Here is an 18,623-nt window from a genome sequence, read left to right as displayed (position 1 = left end):
TTGGAAGATATGGGCCTGGTAGTGACAGAGTGAGACTCTGTCTCAAGAAAGAAAGAAAGAGAGAGAAAGAGAGAAGGAAGGAAGAAAGGAAGGAAAGGAGGGAGGGAGGGAAAAAAGAAGGAAGGGAAGGAAGAAAGGAAAGAAAGAGAAAGAAAGAAAGAAAGAAAGACAGAAAGACAGGAAGGAAGGAGAAGGAAAAGGAAGGAAGGAAGCAAGGAAGGAAGGAAAAGAAAGAGAGCAAGCCTGCTCTGTTTTGTTGAAGTCAAAGTCCATTTAGGGGAGCAGTGAGATATCAAACTGAAAAGGGAGGAGGGCCCAGCATTTTTAATACCAGGGAGGGCATCCAGCTGTATTAGGTAGGCAATGGAAACCAATAAAGGCTTCCAACTGAGGAGGAACAAACACATTTTTGGAAGATATGAGCCTCGTAGTGACATGCAGATTCCTGGAAGAGGCCAAAACAAGAGGCCAGACACCAGGAGGGTCTCACAGGAATCAGAGCCTGAAGTGAGGGAGTCAGGTTGGGTTGTGGCAGTGGGAATGGAAAAGTGAGATCAAAAGGAATAGCCACTAAAAATGAAGACTGGACAGGATGTGACCCTTCGAATGATGAGGAAGGCAAGAGAGATGAAGACCCCATTCCAACCCTGGGTGATGGGAAGTGGCTGTGCAACCAGTGAAAATAATGATAGGAAAGAGAGAGATGCTGGCATGGACGGAGGGCCGTAGAGGAAAAGCAAAGATTCCAAGTTTCGCCTTACTCATAAAGAGTTTGCAGTGTGAACAGTTTGTCCGCACAGTCACTTGGCAGGAATAGGGATGAGAATTCAGGACAGAAAATACGGGCTTGTGATTAAAATCTGGGATTGAATAAGAGGGAGGCAGAGGTTGATTCCATGGGTACATATGAGCCCATGACAAGCAGATAACGTGGTAGAGAGGAGAGGGGTTTCAGGGGAGCAAAAGGGGAGCAGAAAACAGAGTTCAAGCCAGAATTTAGGAAGTCTGTCTTCCTTGTAAGGCACCTTCCTGTAATGTCTTTGGGGTGCAGTGCAGTGTGGTTGCCCACCCTGTCCCATCCTCCCTGTCAGCATCTGCGCCTCTGGGTCTCCTGCCCTTCCTCAGCAGGATCCACCTGGGTGGGATGGGGATGATGCAGAGATGGCACTAGTCTTCTCTGTGGGCTGCCCCTGATTTATCCCCACAACCACTCATACACAAGGCTCTAGAGCATGGCAAAATTTTTATTAAAGCTTTGGGGATACCTGGAGGAAATTATAATGTAGGAAAGAAGAAAACTGAAGTCCATGTGCTCAATATAAATATTTTATCCTAGAGTCCAGGAGAAGAGGAGAAATGCCAGCGCCTTCACAAACCAGACTCGACTTCCTAGTCTTGCTTTCATGACTTGAGGCCCATTCTTCTCTTCCCCTGCTTAAGAAAAGCCTGTCTTTTTATTATTTATTTATTTATTTACTTATTTATTTATTTTTGCTGTGCCAATCTCCACGTCTCTCTTCTGGACCCAGTGGGTCCTCTCACACGGAGCCACATTCTCACTCCACACAGGCATGTATTCCAGGAAACGCAGTAACTACTAGGACATTTCCCAGCATGTGAGTTAATCCATCCAGAGCCCCAATGCAGGTGGCTTCAGGAGGACAGTGCTGAGGCCTCTCCCATGCAGGTTAAGTCCCTGCCCACGTGTCTCCATGGTGGGAGGTGAGGGTAGCCTTCCAAATTGTCCTGCAGATAACATGAAAATACAACCTCACACACTCCTTTCAAGGACAAACAGTCATTCTCAGAAACAGTGTAGTCTAAATACACATTGAAGGAAGAGAAACATTTTCCTAAAGGTGATACAACCTGCAAAATATTTCCCAGCCCATCACCGAAAGAGCTTTTTATATTTTTAGGCAGAACCATCTGTTTCTCTTTTCCCCCATTCCCTGCTCTAGGACATGCCTAGGGCCCAGCTGTGAGATGCTTGGCTTTGCAACAACAGAACCATCCATCCGCCCGAAGACCTTGCAGCAATTCTGCAATTAAACTTGTTTTATGAGGAATGTGAGAAGAGAAGCCCGCTAAAGTGGGAGAGACATATGGAAGGAAAGGTAGAGGGATGAGGAAAATAGAACTACAATTTAGGCCAAGGGAAAGAAGAGATGTAGGGAATAGTAGGCCAGTTTCATGTACTCCAATTAAATCAACATAGAAGAGTGACCCCCCCAAAATTGAATTTCCAACCTAGATGTTATTGGTGACCATCTACAAAGGTGTTTCAACAGAATGAGGGTGGGAGTGGAGCAGAAACCACAGGTTTTCTTTTCAAGAGAAGATAACAATAAGAAAAAAAAAAGATGAGATGACAGACCAAGATGTCAGGAGATGAGGGGTAAGGTTTCCTGAGGTGAGAAATACCTGGGAATATTTGTAAGCAGAATGGAAAATCTAGGGATAAGGAGGGATTGAAGCCTGTCTCTAGTTGATGAAACAGCAGTGTGACATGGGAACTGGGGAGGTGGGAGACAGAAAGCTGAGGCTCTGTAAACAGTGCATCTTTATTTATTTTTTATTTTTTATTCTTTTTCGAGATGGAGTCTTGCTCCATCTCCATCTCCATCTCCATTGCCGAGGCTGGAGTGCAGTGGTGCAATCTCGGCTCACTGCAACCTCTGCCTCCTGGGTTCAAGCAATTCTCCTGCCTCAGCCTCCCTAGTAGCCAGGATTACAGGCGTGTGCCATCATGCCTGACTAATTTTTGTATTTTTAGGAGAGACGGGGTTTTGCCTTGTGGACCAGGCTGGTCTTGAACTCCTGACCTCAGGTGATCTGCCCGCCTTGGCCTCCCAAAGTGCTGAGATTACAGGCGTGAGCCACCTCACCCCCCACCCCCACCTAAACAGTGCATTTTTAGAAAGAAAGTACACAAATAGATATAAAGATACAAAAACAATCAAACAAGAAACTACAACAATACTGAGGCAGAAAGGAGATTATTGGGGAAGATTGACTTCCTCAATGAGGTAAAAGCCAAGTCAGGTGTTGAGCCTGAAGAACTGAGTTTGGGAGCTTGAACACTGCAGCGAACGATGCTCACACAGCTCCTGTATGGAATTCAAGAGGCAGCAACAGAAAGAGTTGGGGGAAAGACACCAGACCTCCTTTTCCAACAACTTAGACCACCCCTCCCAATGTGCACAACTCAAAAACTAAAAGAAAGAGAAGCAGCGGCTAGCTGATGATGATTAAAGGCCATGAGAAATCCCCAGCCGGCTTTGGAAGAGAATCACCCAGAGAGGTGAGCCCGGCGTGCAGAGTCCTTTTCCCTCGAGAGCGTCTGCCAGTTCCTGCGGAGGCATCTGGGCAGTGCTTCTGACAGCCTTATGGAGCTGGGAGAATACATGGTTTTGACTTTTGTGAAGTCCAATTAATTTTTCTAATAACAGTAAAGCCACCCCTATCTTTTGCTTACTATTTGCATGGACTGTCTTTCTCCATCCTTTCACTTTCAACCTGTTTGTGTTGGAAGCTCCTACATCGCTGGTGGGAATGTAAAATGGGCAGCAGGTCTGGAAAACAATTTGATTATTCCTAAAAAGCTAAACATAGGATTACCATATGCCCTAGCAATTCTGCTCCTAGGTATATACCCCAAAGAATTGAAAACAGAGACTCAAACCAATACTTGTTCATGAATGTTTATAGCGGCATTATCTGTATTAGCCAAGATAAAAACAACCGAAGTGAGCAAAGGAATGGATATGTTAGTCAGTGTTCTCCACAAAAACAGAGCTCTCAGTGTGTGTATAAATTAACCATCACAATGGGTAAAGAAACATCATATAGATATGTTTTGTTCAGAAGAAGAAGTGAAGTTCTGAATCATGCTACAACATAGATGAACCTTGAAAACATGGTGCTAAATGATATAAACCAGACAAAAAAGGACAAATATTGTATGATTCTACTTACGTGAAATATCTAGGATAGGCAAATTCATAGATAGAAAATAGATTAGAGATTATGAGGTGCCGGGAAGAAGGTAAATAGTGGGGGTTATTGCTTCATGGGTAGAAAGTTTTCGTTTGGGGTAATAAATACATTTTGGAGTTAGACAATAATGATGGCGTGTACATAATTAATGATATTGAATTTGTACACTTAAAAATTATCAAAATGTACAAATAGCCTGGTAAGTTTTACATTACATATATTTTACTGCAATAAAAAGAAGTTGATTAACATACCTGATCATGTAAGTACAGAGAAAAACCATATGGTCTTCTCAATAGATGTAGAAAGTCATTTAATAAAATTTAAAATTCATTTATGAAAAATACTTTTAACAACTTAAAAACAGGCCAGGGGCAGTGGCTCACACCTATCATCCCAGCACTTTGGGAGGCCAAGGCGGGTGAATCACTTTAGGTCAGGAGTTCAAGACCAGCCTGGCCAACATAGTGAAACTCCGTCTCTACTAAAAATACAAAAATTAACTGGGTGTGGTGGCAGGCGCCTGTAATCCCAGCTACTCAGGAGGCTGAGACAGGAGAATCACTTGAACCCGGGAGGCAGAAATTGCAGTGGGCTGAGGTTGTGCCACTGCACTCCAACCTGGACGAAAAAGCAAGACTCTGTCTCAAAAATAAAAACAAACAAACAAACACAAACCTAAAATCAGAGGAGAACTTTTTTCACCTGATAAAGAATATTGTGCCAGTTATCAGTTCACTGCCTCTCAGCTCCAAATTCACCCTTCACTAACTGCTCTGTGATGAACTAGATTCATTTAAGCATTTTCCGCTTACAGTCAGTACACGGAACTTTGCCAAAAAAGGGTGCTGGAGAGACGTTGTAAGACAAAGGTGGCTTCTCTTCCTGGTTCCAATGTGCAACATTTTGTTTTGTTTTCCTTTGTCTTTTTAAAAAATTGATATTTAATAATTGTACATATGGGATACATGTGATATTTTAATATATGTATGCAATGTGTAATGATCAAATGATAGGATATCCATCACATCAAACATTTATCATTTCTTTGTGTTGGGACGATTTCAAATCTTCTTTTCTAGCTATTTTGAAATATACAATAAATTATTATTAACTATAGTCACCCTATCATGCTACCAAACACTAGAACTTATTCCTTCTCTCTAACTGTATGTTTGTACTCAACCAATCTCTCTTCATCCTCCCCAATCACCCTTCCTAGCCTCTGGTAACTTTACATCATTCTACTCTGTACCTGCATGAGATCAACTTTTTTAGTTCCCATGTATGAGTAAGAACATGCAGTGTTTGTCTTTCTTAGCCTATCTCATTTCACTTAACATAATGTCCTTGAGTTCCATCCATGGTGCTGCAAATGACAGGATTTCATTCTTTTTAATGTCTGCTTAATAGTCTGTGGTGTATACATACATGTATTCTTTATCTGTGCATTCATTGATGGACACTTAGGTTGATTCTTGGCTATCATGGATAGTGCTGCAATAAATGTAAGCATGCAGATATCTCTTGGATATAATGATTTCCTTTCTTTTGGAAATACACCCAGCAGTGGGATTGCTGGACCATATGCTAATTCTATTTTTAGTTTTTTGAGGAAACTCCATACTCTTTTCTATAATGGCTATACTAATTTACATTTCCACAGGCAATGAACTAGAATTCTCCATCTCCACACCCTCATCAGCATCTGTTATGTTTTGTCTTTTTGATAATATCAATTTTAACTGGGGTGAGATGGTATTTCATTGTGGGTTTCATTTGCATTTCCCTGATGATAACTGATGTTGAGCACTTTTTTCATATGCCTGTTGGCCATTTGTATGTCTTCTTTTGATAAATGTCTATTCAGATCATTGGCCTTTTGTTTGTTTGTTTGTTTGTTTGCTATTGAGTTCTTTGCATCCCTTATATATGCTGGTTACTAATCCCTTATTAGATGCACAGTTTGCAAATATTGTTTTCCCATTCTGTAGGTTGTCTCTTCACTCTGTTGATTGTTGCCTTTGCAGTGCACATACTTTTTAACTTGATATAATCCCATTTGTCTATTTTTGCTTTTTTTCCTGTGCTTCTAAGTTCTTACCCAAAAAGAAATTTTGCCCAGGTCAATCTCCTGAAGCATTTCCCCAAAGTTTTCTTCCAGTTGTTTCATACTTTCAGGTCCTACACTTAAGTCTTTAATCTATTTTGAGTTAATTTTTGTATGTGATAAGAAATAGTAGTCTCATTCCATTTTTCTAAATATAGATATTCAGTTTTCCCAGAACTATTTGTTGAAGACACTGTCCTTTCTCCATTGAATGTTGTCGGCTATAAATATGTGGATTTATTTCTGGGTTCTCTATTCTGTTCCACTGGTCTATGTGTCTGCGTTTATGCCAGTACCATACTGTTTTGGTTACTATAGCTTTGTAGTATATATTGTAGTCAGGTAATGTGGTACCTCCAGCTTTGTTCTTTTTGCTCAGGATTGCTTTGGCTACTTGGGCTCTTTTGTGGTTTCACTGAAATTATAGAATTTGTTTTCTAATTCTGTGAAGAATATAATTGGTATTTTGATAGGAATTGCATTGAATCTATAGATTGCTTTGGGTAGTATATCATTTCACAGTATTAATTCTTCCAATTTGTGAACATGAGATGTCTTTCCATTTTGATGTAACATCTTCAGTTTCTTTTTTATCAGCATTTCATAAGTTTTGTTTTTTTGGAGAGATCTTCCACCTCTTTGGTTAAGTTTATTCTTAGGTATTTTTTTTTTAGTAGCTATTTAAAATGGGATTGTTTTATTGGTGTCTTTTTGCACTGGTTCGTTGTTGGTACATAGCAATATTACCAATTTTGTATATTAATTGTGTATCCTGCAACTTTACTAAATTTTAAAATCACCTCTAAAAGTTTTTCTGGTGGAGCTTTTAGGGTTTTCTATATATAAGATCATATTATCCAAAAACAGGGACGATTTCATCCTTTCCAATTTGGATGCCTTTTATTTCTTTCTCTTGCCTAATAGCTCTGGCTCAGACTTCCAGCACTATGTTGAATAAGAGTGGTGACAGTGGCCTTCCTTGTGTTGTTCCACTTTTTAGAGGGAAAGTTTCAGCTTTTCTCCATTCAGTATTGTTAGCTGTGTGTCATACATGGCCTTTATTAGGTTGAAGTATGCTCCTTCTATACCTAGTTTGTTGAGGACTTTTATCATGAAGCAATGTTGATTTTATCAAATGCTTTTTCTGCATTTTTTGAGATGGTCATATGGTTTTTGTCCTTCATTTTATTGATGTAATGTAAAATATTCATTGATTTGCATATATTGAACCATGCTTACATTCCTGAGTTAAATCCCACTTAATCATAGTAAATGATCTTTTTAATATACTACTGGATTTGGCTTGCTAGTTTTTTGTTGATGATCTGTGTTCATCAGTGATATTAGCCTGTAATTTTCTTTTTCTGTGGTGTCCTTGTCTGGTTCTGGTATCAGGGTAATGCTGGCTTTGTAGAATGAGTTTGGAAAAATTCCCTCCTCTTCAATTTTCTGGAAGAGTTTGAGAAGAATTGGTATTAGCTGTTTGTTTTTTAATGTTTGGTAGAATTCAGAAGTGAAGCCATCGGGTACTTGACTTTTCTTTGGTAGGAGACTCTGTATTTACTGACTTAATGTTGTTACTCATAATTGGTCTATTATGGTTTTCTGTTTTTTCTTGGTTCAATCTTGGTAGGTTGTATGTGTACAGAAACTTATCTATTTCTGTTAGGCTTTCCAATCTGTGGATGTGTAGTTCTTCATAATAGTCTCTAATGATCCTTTGTATTTCTATGATATCAGTTGTAATGTCTCCTTTTTTGTTTCTGATTTTATTCATTTGGATCTTTTCTCTTAGTCTAGCTAATAGTTTGTCTACTTTGTTTATCTTTTCAAAAAAACTTTTCATTTTGTTGATCTATTGTATTTTTTTTTAATCTCAATTTTGTTTATTTCTAGCCAGGCAAAGTGGCTCATGCCTGTAATCCCAGCACTTTGGGAGGCTGAGGCAGGCTGATCACCTGAGGTCAGTAGTTCGAGACCAGCCTGGCCAACATGGTGAAACCCCATCTCTACTAAAAATACAAAAATTAGCCAGGCATGGTGGCGGACACCTGTAGTCCCAGCTATTCGGGGGACTGAGGCATGAGAATCACTTGAACCCAGGAGGTGGAGGTTGCAGTGAGCCAAGATCGCACCACTGCACTCAAACCTGGGTGACAGAGCGAGACTCCATCTCAAAAATATATGTTTGTATATATTTGTTTATTTCTTCTCTGATTTGTAAAAATTTCTTTCCTTCAACTAATTTTGTGTGTGGTTTATTCTTTCCTAGTTCTTTGAGATGCATCATTAGGTTATTTATTTGAAATCTTCCTACTTTTGTGGTGTAGATGTTTATTGCTATAAAATTCCCTCTTTATGCTGCTTCTTCTCTATCCTGTAGGTTTTGGTATGTTTCGTTGCTATTTTCATTTGTTTCAAGACATTTTTTACTTCCTTCTTAATTTCTTCATTGACTCATTGGTTATTCAGGGGCATGATGTTTAATTTTCATGTATCTGTACAGTTTTGAAAGTTCCTCTTGTTGTTGGTTTCTAGTTTTTTCCCATTGTGGTCAAAAAAGATATTTAATATGATCTCAATTCTTTTAAATTTGTTGAGATTTGTTTTGTGGCCTAACATGTGGTCTACCCTGAAGAATGTTCCATGTGGTGATGAGAAGAATATGCATTCTGCAGCTGTTAGATAAAATGTCCTGTAAAGATCTGTTAGGTCCATTTTGTCGAAAGTACAGTTGAAATCCAATGTTCCTTTGTTGATTTTCTGTATAAATAACCTGTTCAATGCTGAGAGTGGGGTGTTGAAGTCTCCAACTGATGCAGGACAGGCAAGCCCCCAAATTGTGACTTAGTCCTGGAGAGTTCTTGGCTTCACCCATGAAAGAATTCAAGGGCATTTGGTGGTGTTGGACAGTGGCAGTGTACAGCGGCAACAGAGGTACCCCATAGGGAGTGTACCCAGAGCAGCTGCTTGGAGGCAGTTCTGCACTCATATTTATACCCACTTTTAATTATGTGCAAATTAAGGGGCAGATTATGCAGAAGTTTTTAGGATGTGGGTGGTAACTTCTGGGTTGTCAGATTGTTGCCATGGAAAGGGGCAGTAAGTTCCAGGTATTGCCATGGCAATGGTAAATTGACATGGCACATTGGTGGACATGTCTTTCTTTTTTGAGATGGAGTCTCACTCTGTCACCCAGGCTGGAGTACAGTGGCACAATCTCAGCTCACTGCAACCTCAGCCTCCCGGGTTTAAGAGATTCTTCTGCCTCAGCCTCCGGAGTAGCTGGACTACAGGTGCATGCCACCATGCCTGGCTAAGTTTTGTATATTTAGAAGAGGCAGAGTTTCACCATGTTGGCCAGGCTGGTCTCGAACTCCTGACCTCAGGTGATCCACCCGCCTAGGCCTCCCAAATTTCTGGGATTATTACAAGCGTGAGCCACTGCGCCTGGCCATTGGGCATGTCTTATAGGGAGGTGCTTCCACCCCCAACCTGTTGTGTTTTTTATTTTATTTTATTGAGATGGAGTCTTGCCATGTTGCCCAGTCTGGAGTGCAGTGGTGCGATCTCAGCTCACTGCAACCTCCATGTCCGGGGCTCAAGCGATTCTCTGTCCTCAGCCTCCTGAGTAGCTGGAATTACAGGCACCTACCACCATGCCCAGCTAATTTTCGTCTTCTTAGTAGAGATGGGGTTTCACCATGTTGGCCAGGCTGGTCTTGAACTCCTTATCTCAGGTGATCCACCTGCCTCAGCCTCTCAAAGTGCTAGGATCACAGGTGTGAACCACTGCACCTGGCCAACCCCAATCTGTTTTAGCAAGTCCTCAATTTGGTCTAGTGTCCAACCCCTGCCTTCAGAGTCTAGTCTTGCCTCCTACCTTACAACTATTATTGGAATACAGTTTGTCTTTCCCTTTAGATCTAATATTTGCTTTATATATCTGGGTGCTCCAATGTTGGGCACGTATATATTTATAATTGTTGTGTCTTCTTGCTGAATCGATCCCTTTATTATTATGTAATAACCTTCTTCATCTCTATTTGCAATTTGTGATTTAAAGTTTGTTTTATCTGATATATGTATAGGTACTTCTGCTTGCTTTTGGTTTCCATTTGCATGGAATATCTCTTCCCATCCCTCCACTTTCAGTCTATGCTTGAATTTACACATGAAGTGAGTTTCTTGTAAGCAGCATATAGTTGGGTCATATTATTTTTATCCGTTCTGCCAGCATATATCTTTTAAGTGGGGAATTTGATTCATTTACGTTCAAGGTTGTTATTGATAGGTGAGCACTTACTCTTGTCATTTTGTTAATTGCTTTTTGAGTGTTTTGTATTTCCTTTGCTCCTTAATTTCTCTCTATTGTTTAAGTGTTTTTGCTTTTTCTTCCTCCTGCTGCATAGATGGTCAGAGGTATAAGTGTGCTGGGACATTTGATAATGCTCTACTCCAGCAATGTGCCCAAAGTATGTAGTCCACAGCATCTTTCAGCATTAACCTAGGCCTAGTAACTAACTTCCCATGACCCTTACAAGGTTCCTGGCAAGCAATTCTCAGTGGCAGCCTAACATCTTCTATACACCCACCCACTCACCCGCCAGCTTTGGATCCTAAAGAGTGGTTTCCTGCTTGCCCATTGACTATGGCACAGTTCTAGCCTGTGCAATCCAGCAAATTTCTCCACCAACCAGAGTGCTACAACCACATTGTCTACATGAGAGCTGAACCCCAGCCTTTGGAAGACAGCCACTCTTCCAAGTTTGTACTTCCTTGTGTACTCTCCCACAACACTAGGGTATCTTTTAACATTCTCTTTACATCTTTATAGTTACCATCCTATCTTTGCTCAGTAATTTTTTATTCTGAACTTTTCCTGTTTAAATTACTATGTGGTTTCTGATGGATCTGATTGAACCCAGACTGATACAAGAATCTACAAAATATCTATAGTAAATGTTGTACTCAATGGTTAAATGTTGAAAGTGTTCCCTTTGACATCAATAATAAGACAAGAATGTCGGGCTGGGTGCTGTGGCTCATGCCTGTAATCCCAGCACTTTGGGAGACCGAGGCAGGTGGATCACCTAAGGTCAGGAGTTCAAGACCAGCCTGGCCAACATGGTGAAACCCCGTCTCTACTAAAAAAATACAAAAAATTAGCCAGGTATGGTGGCAAGCACCTGTAATCCCAGCTAATTGGGAGGCTGAGGCCGGAGAACCACTTGAACCCAGGAGGTGGAGGTTGCAGTGAGCCAAGATCACACCATTGCACTCCAGCCTGGGCAACAAGAGCGAAACTCCATCTCAGAAAAAAAAAAAAAAAGATAGAATGCCTACTATTACCACTTCTATTCAACATTTAACTGAAAATCCTGCCCATTGTAGTAAGACAAGAAGAAAAATTAATAAAATGCATATGGATTGGAGAAGATGAAAGGAAATTTTTATTATTCACAGATTATAGTGATAGTGTACATTAAAGCATCCAAAGCAATTTATTCAATTATTATAATTAATAAATATAATTAGCAAGATTCCTGGACACAAATAACATTCAAAAATCAATCATATTTCTTTATACAAGCATGAATAGTTAGAAAAAGAAACTTAAAAAAAAAACACAAAACATCAAAAATATTATTTGGCAGCAAATGTAACAAAAAAGGTGTGAAAAATCATAATACATTACTGTGAAAAATTGAAGAGCCCTAAAAATGATATGCATGTTCATGCAATTACAGATTCAATATTGTCAAGTTGCCAATGCTCCTCCTAGACTGGTGTCCAGAGGCAAAACAATTACAATGAAAATTTCTACAGGTATTTTTTGATTATATAAAAAAACTGACAAACTTTTTTTTTCTTTGAGACAGAGTCTCACTCTGTCACCCAGGCTGGAGTGTCATGGTACAATCTCAGCTCACTGCAACCTCTGCCTCCCAAGTTCAAACAATTCTCCTGTCTCAGCCTCCTAAGCAACTGGGACTACAGGCATACGCCACCATGCCCAGCTAATTTTTGTATTTTTAGTAGAGACAGGGTTTCACCATGTTGGTCAGGCTGGTCTCAAACTCCTGACCTCAAATGATCCACCTGCCTCGGCCTCCCAAAGTGCTGGGATTAGAGGCTTGAGCCACTGCAGCCAGCCTATTTTTAACATTTATAGGCATACCTTGGAGATATTGTGAGTTTCGTTCCATACCACCACAATGGCAATAAAGTGAGCCACACAAACTTTGATTTTCCAGTGCATATAAAAGTTATGTTTACATTATACTGTAGTCTATTAAGTGTGCAATAGTACGATGTTTAAAAAACAATGTATAAACCCTAATTAAAAATACTTTATTGGCCGGGAGCAGTGGCTCACGCATGTAATTTTGGGAGGCCAAGACAGGTGGATCACGAGGTCAGGAGTTCAAGACCAGCCTGGCCAAGATGGTGAAACCCTGTCTCCTAAAAATACAAAACTTCGCCAGGCATGGTGGCAGGAGCCTGTAATCCCAGCTACTCGGGAGGCTGAGGCAGGAGAATCGCTGGAACCTGGGCGACAGAGGTTGCAGTGAGCCGAGGTTGTGCCACTGCATTCCAGCCTGGGTGACAGTGAGACTTCATCTCAAAAAAAAAACACAAAACTTTATTGCTTAGAAATGCTAATGATCATCTGTGCCTTTGGTGAGTTATAATCCTTTAGCTATTGGAGCAGCCTGCCTTTGTGTTAATGACTACTCACTGATCAGAGTGGTGGTTGCCAAAAATTGGGATGGCTTTGGCAATTTCAAAAAATAAGACAATGAAATTTGCCCCATCAATGACTTTCTTTCATGAAGAATTTCTGTGTAGCATGTGATTTCACCCACAGTTGAACTTCATTCAAAATTGGAGACAATCCTCTCAAACTTTACACTGCGTTGTCAACCAAGTTTATGTAATATTCTCAATTCTGTGTTGTCATTTCAACAATATTCACAGTATCGTCACCAGGAGTAGAATCCATCTCCATAAAACATTTTCTTTGTTTATCCATAAGAAGCGCAACTTCTCGTCTGTTCAAGTTTTCTCGTGAGATTGCAGTAATTCAGTCACATCTTCAGGCTCCACTTCTAATTCTAGTTCTCCTTCTATTTCCATCACATCTGCATTGACTTCCTCCACTGAAGTCTTGAACTCCTCAAAATCATTCATGAAGGTTGGGATCAACTTCTTCCAAACTCCTGTTAACGTTGATATTTTGACCTCCTGCCATGAATCATGAATGTTCTTAATGGCATCAAGAACAGTGAATTCTTTTTAGAAGGTTCTCAATTTACTTTGCTCATGTCCATCAGAGGAATCATTCTCTGTGGCAGCTATAGCCTTATAAAATGTATTCCTTAAATAATAAAACCCAAAAGTTGAAGTTACTCCTTGATTCATGGGCTAGAAAATAAATGTGTCAGCAGGTGTGAAAACAACCTTAATCTCTTTGTATATCTCCATCAGAGCTCTTGGGTGACCAGATACATTCTTAAGCAGCAGTAGTTGTTTTTTTTTTTTTTTTTTTAGTTTTTCTGTTTGTTTGTTTTTGAGACAGAGTCTCACTCTGCCTCCCAGGCTGGAGTGCAGTGGCACGATCTCGGCTCACTGCATCCTCAACCTCCCAGGCTCAAGAGATCCTCCCACCTCAGCCTCCCAAGTGGCTGAAACTCCAGGCATGCGCCACCACACTCTGCTAATTTTTTTTTTTTTTTTTTTTTGTAGAGATGAGGTTTTGCCATGTTTCCCAGGCTGGTCTCAAACCAAGCTCAAGCAATCTGCTTGCCTTAGCCCCTCAAAGTGTTGGGATTACAGGTGGGAGCCACCACACCAGGCTGAGCAGTAATATTTTGGTTTGTTCGTTTCTTTTTGAGACGAGGTCTCATTCTGTCGCCCAGGCTGGAGTGCGGGGGCGTGATCCTGGCTCACTGCAACCTCTGCCTTGAGGATTCAAGTGATTCTCATGCCTCAGCCTCCCGAATAGCTGGGACTACAGTTGCAAGCCACCACACCCGGCTACTTTTTGTATTTTTAGTAGAGATGGGGTCTCACCATGTTGCCCAGGCTGGTCTCGAACTCCTGCGCTCAGGCAATCCACTCGCCTCAGCCTCCCAAAGTGTAGAGATTACAGATGTGAGCCACTGTGCTTGGCCTGCAGTAATATTTTGAAAGGAATTTTTTTCCTAAGCAGTAGGTCTCAGGAATAAAGAGTAGACTTAAAATGTTTTGTAAATCATGCCATAAACAGATGTGCTGTCATCCAGGATTTGTTGTTCCATTTATAGAGTACAGGCAGAGTACATTTAGCTTAATTCTTAAGGGCCCTGGGATTTTCAAAATTGTAAATGAGCATTGGCTTCAAATTAAAGTCGCCAGCTGCACTAGCTCCTAATGAGAGAGTCAGCCTGTCCTTTGAAGCTTTGAAGCCAGGCAATGACTTCTCCTCTCTAGCTATGAGAGGCCTAGATGGCATCTTCTTCCAATAGAAGGCTGTTGCATTCTACATTAAAAACCTCTTGTTTTGGCCAGGTAGGGTGGCTCATGCCTGTAATCCTAGCACTTTGGGAGGCCGAGGTGGGTGGATCACCTGAGGTCAGGAATTCGAGACCAGCCTGGCCAATGTGGTGAAATTCTGCCTCTACTAAAAATACAAAAATTATCCGGGTGTGGTGGTGGGCGCCTGTAATCCCAGCTACTCGGGAGGCTGAGACAGGAGAATCACTTGAACCTGGGAGATGGAGGTTGCAGTGAGCTGAGGTCATGCCATTGCACTCCAGCCTGGGCAACGAAGCAAGACTCTGTCTCAAAAAAAAGGAAAAAAAAAATCTTCTTGTTTAGTGTGGCCACCTTCATCAATGAACTTAGCTAACTCTTCTGGGTAAGTTGCTGCAGCTTCTTCATTAGCACTTGTTGCTTCACCTTGCAGTTTCATGTGATGTAAATGGTTTCTTTCCTTAAACCTCAGGAACCAACCTCTGTTAGCTTCTAACTTTGCTTCTGCAGCTTCCTTGCCTCTCTCAGTCCTCATAGACTTGAAGAGAGTTAGGGCCTTGCTCTGGATCAGGCTTTGGCTTAAGGGAATGTTGTGGCTGTTTGATCTTCTATCCAGACCACTAAAACTTTCTCCATGTCAGCAATAAGGCTGTACTGGAGAAGCACTTTTAATTTCCTTTAAGAACTTTTCCTTTGCATTCACAATTTGACCGTTTGGTGCAAGAGGCATGGCTTTCAGCATATCTCAGCTTTCAGCACACCTTCCTGACTAAGCTTCATCATATCTGGCTTTTGATATAAAGTAAGCATTGTGTGATTCTTCTTTTCACTTGAACACTTAAAGGCCACAGTAAGGTTATTAATTGGCCTAATGTCAATATTGTTGCTTCTCAGGGAATAAGGAGGCCCGAGGAGAGAGAGAGAGATGAGGGAATGACTTTGCTGGGGAGTAGTCAGTTTGCTGTCTTATACGGGCAGTTCATGGCATCCCTGATTACAATAGTAACATCAAAGATCCATGATCACAGATCACCACAGTAGATATAATAATAATGAAAAAGTTTAAACTATGGTGAGAATTACCAAAATGTGCCACAGATCTGAAGTGAGCACATGTTGTTTGAAAAATACAGCCAGCCAATAGACTTTCTAGATGGAGGGCTGCCACACGCCTTCCATTTGTAGAAAATGCAACATCTTTGAAGCATGATAAAACAAAGTGCAGTGAAACAAGATGTGCCTAACTACGGATGTGAAAAGGTCAATAAAGAGCCAAGACACTTTTGAAGAGGAAAACCAAGTAAGAAAAACTTGCTTTACCAATTATTTGCAAATATAATGCAAATAATTATGCAAATAATTATTGCCTTATAAAGGTGCAATAATTCAAACAGTGTAGCATTAGCATAAGCCTCGAGATGAATGGAACAGAATACAGAATGCAAAACCAGACTCGTGCATATATGGACATGACAAATTGGCACTGCAGAGAGTAAGCGAACCAGAGTATTTTAAACAGATTATGCTGGAAAAATTGAATACCCATGTGGAAAAAAATGAAACTTGGCCACTACCTCACTCCATATAAAAATCAGTCTTAGGCCCAAAGCGATGGCTCATGCCTGTAATCCCAGCACTTTGGGAGGCCAAGGCGGGTGGATTGCTTGAGGTCAGGAGTTCGAGACCAGCCTGCCCAACATGGGGAAACCCTGTCACTACTAAAATACAAAAATTAGCCAGGCATGGTGGCAGGTGCCTGTAATCCCAGCTACTTGGGAGGCTGAAGTAGAAGAATCGCTCGAACCTGGGAAGTGGAGGTTGCACTGAGTCAGAATCGTGCCACTACACTCCAGCCTGGGCGACAGAGCAAGACTCTGTCTCAAAAAACAACAACAACAACAACAACAATAAAAAACCTCAGATAAATTGTAGATTTAAATGGGAAAGGCAAATAATAAACAAAATAATATTCAGTAGTAATAATAAAGCTTCTAGAAGAAATGTAGGAAAATATTGTTATGACCTCAGGTAGTAGGCTAGGATAGGAGAACATTTTTTTTTTTTTTTTTGAGATGGAGTCTCGCTCTGTCGCCCAGGCTGGAGTGCAGTGGCACCATCTCAGCTCACTGCAAGCTCCACCTCCTGGGTTCACACCATTTTCCTGCCTCAGCCTCCCAAGTAGCTGGGACTACAGGCGCCTGCCACCATGCCCAGCTAATTTTTTGTATTTTTAGTAGAGATGGGCTTTCACCGTGTTAGCCAGGATGGTCTCGATCTCCTGACCTCGTGATCCGCCCGCCTCATCCTCCCCAAGTGCTGGGATTACAGGCGTGAGCCACCGCGCCCGGCCAAGGTAGAAGAACATTTTTTCCCCAGGTTATAAAAAGCACTTGCCAAAGGAAAAGACCGACGATCAGGATTACGTGAAGACTAAGAACTTCTGTTTATCAAAAGATGCCACTAAACAGTGAAAAGTCAATGCATGTTATGGACGATGATATTTGCAACTCGTGTAACCACTGGAACTTCTAAAATTCAAGAACAAAAGATAGACAACTCAAAAGACAGGGACAAGAGCTTAACAAAAGAGGATATCCTGTGGCCCAGAAACATATGTGATGAGGCTCTACCTCATTAGTAATCAAAGAAATGCAAATTAAAACTACAATGCAATACCACTCCACCAACAACTGGAGCACTGGAACCCTCACACACTACTGCAGGGAGTGTAAGTTCCAGTAATAAAATTACAGCACTTTGGGAGGCTGAGGTGAGAGGATTGCCTGAGGTCAGGAGTTTGAGACCAGCCTGGTCCACATGGCGAAACCTCATGTATACTAAAAATACAAAAACTAGCCTGGTGTGGGGGCACACGCCTGTAATCCCAACTACTCGGGTGGCTGAGGCATGAGAATCACTTGAACCTGGGAGGCAGAGGTTGCAGTGAGCTGAGATCGTGCCACTGCACTCCAGCCCGGGTGACAGTGTGAGACTCCGTCTCAAAAAAATAAATAAAATAAAATACAATAAAGTTGGAAAACTAGTTGGTCCTATCTCCCATATTATATGACCCAGCAATTCCACTCCTAGGTGGAATTCCCCATAAAAATACATGCACGTGGGCACCAGGAGACATTCACAGGAATTTCCAGAGCAGCATTACTCAAAGTAACCTCAAACTGGAAGCAATCCAAGTATCTGACAATTGCAAAAGCAATAAATAAATCATGGTCTATTGCCAGGCACGGTGGCTCACGCCTGTAATCCCAGGATTTTGGGAGGCCAAGGTGGGAGGATCACTTGAGCTCAGGAGTTCAAGACCAGCCTTGCCAACATAGGGAGACCTCATCTCTAGTAAAATTCAAAGAAATTAGCTGGGCATTGTGGCACACGCCTGTGGTCCCAGTCCTGAGGCAGCAGGATCTCTTGAGCCCAGAAAGCCAAGGCTGCAGTGAGCCCTGATTGTCACACTGTACTCCAGCCTGGGCGACAGACAGAGAACTTGTCTCAAAAAAAAAAAAATTATATATATATGCACATATATATAATAATTCAAGATTCCCATTAGCCATACATGACAAGCTGTGTAAACTTGAACAAGTTATTTAGCCTCTCTGGGCCTCAGTTCCCTCACCTGGACAGTGGCGATAATAATACCAGTTCCTCAGGTTGTTGTAGGTATATATTATGGTCTATTTATAAACAACATTGAGAACAAATGAACTACAACTTTGTGCAACAACCTGGGTGAATTTCACAAACATAATATTAAGTCAAAGAAGCTAGATAAACATAAACACACAATATGTGCTGTTTAATTCCATTAATTCCATTTACATGAAGTTCAGAGAATGGGAAAAACTAAATTGTAGGGTTTAATGGTGCGTGTTTAAGTGGCAAAATTATGAAGAAAGGTAAGGAAATTCTTACCAAAACCTTCAGGATAGTGTTTACTTTAGAGAAAAGACAAAGTAATGGTGGTTAGGAAGGGGCATGA

The sequence above is a fragment of the Pan paniscus genome, chromosome 12 (genome assembly GCF_029289425.2).
Source record: "Pan paniscus chromosome 12, NHGRI_mPanPan1-v2.0_pri, whole genome shotgun sequence".
In the NCBI taxonomy this organism is placed as follows: domain Eukaryota; kingdom Metazoa; phylum Chordata; class Mammalia; order Primates; family Hominidae; genus Pan; species Pan paniscus.
Note: the sequence above shows the minus strand (reverse complement) of the source record.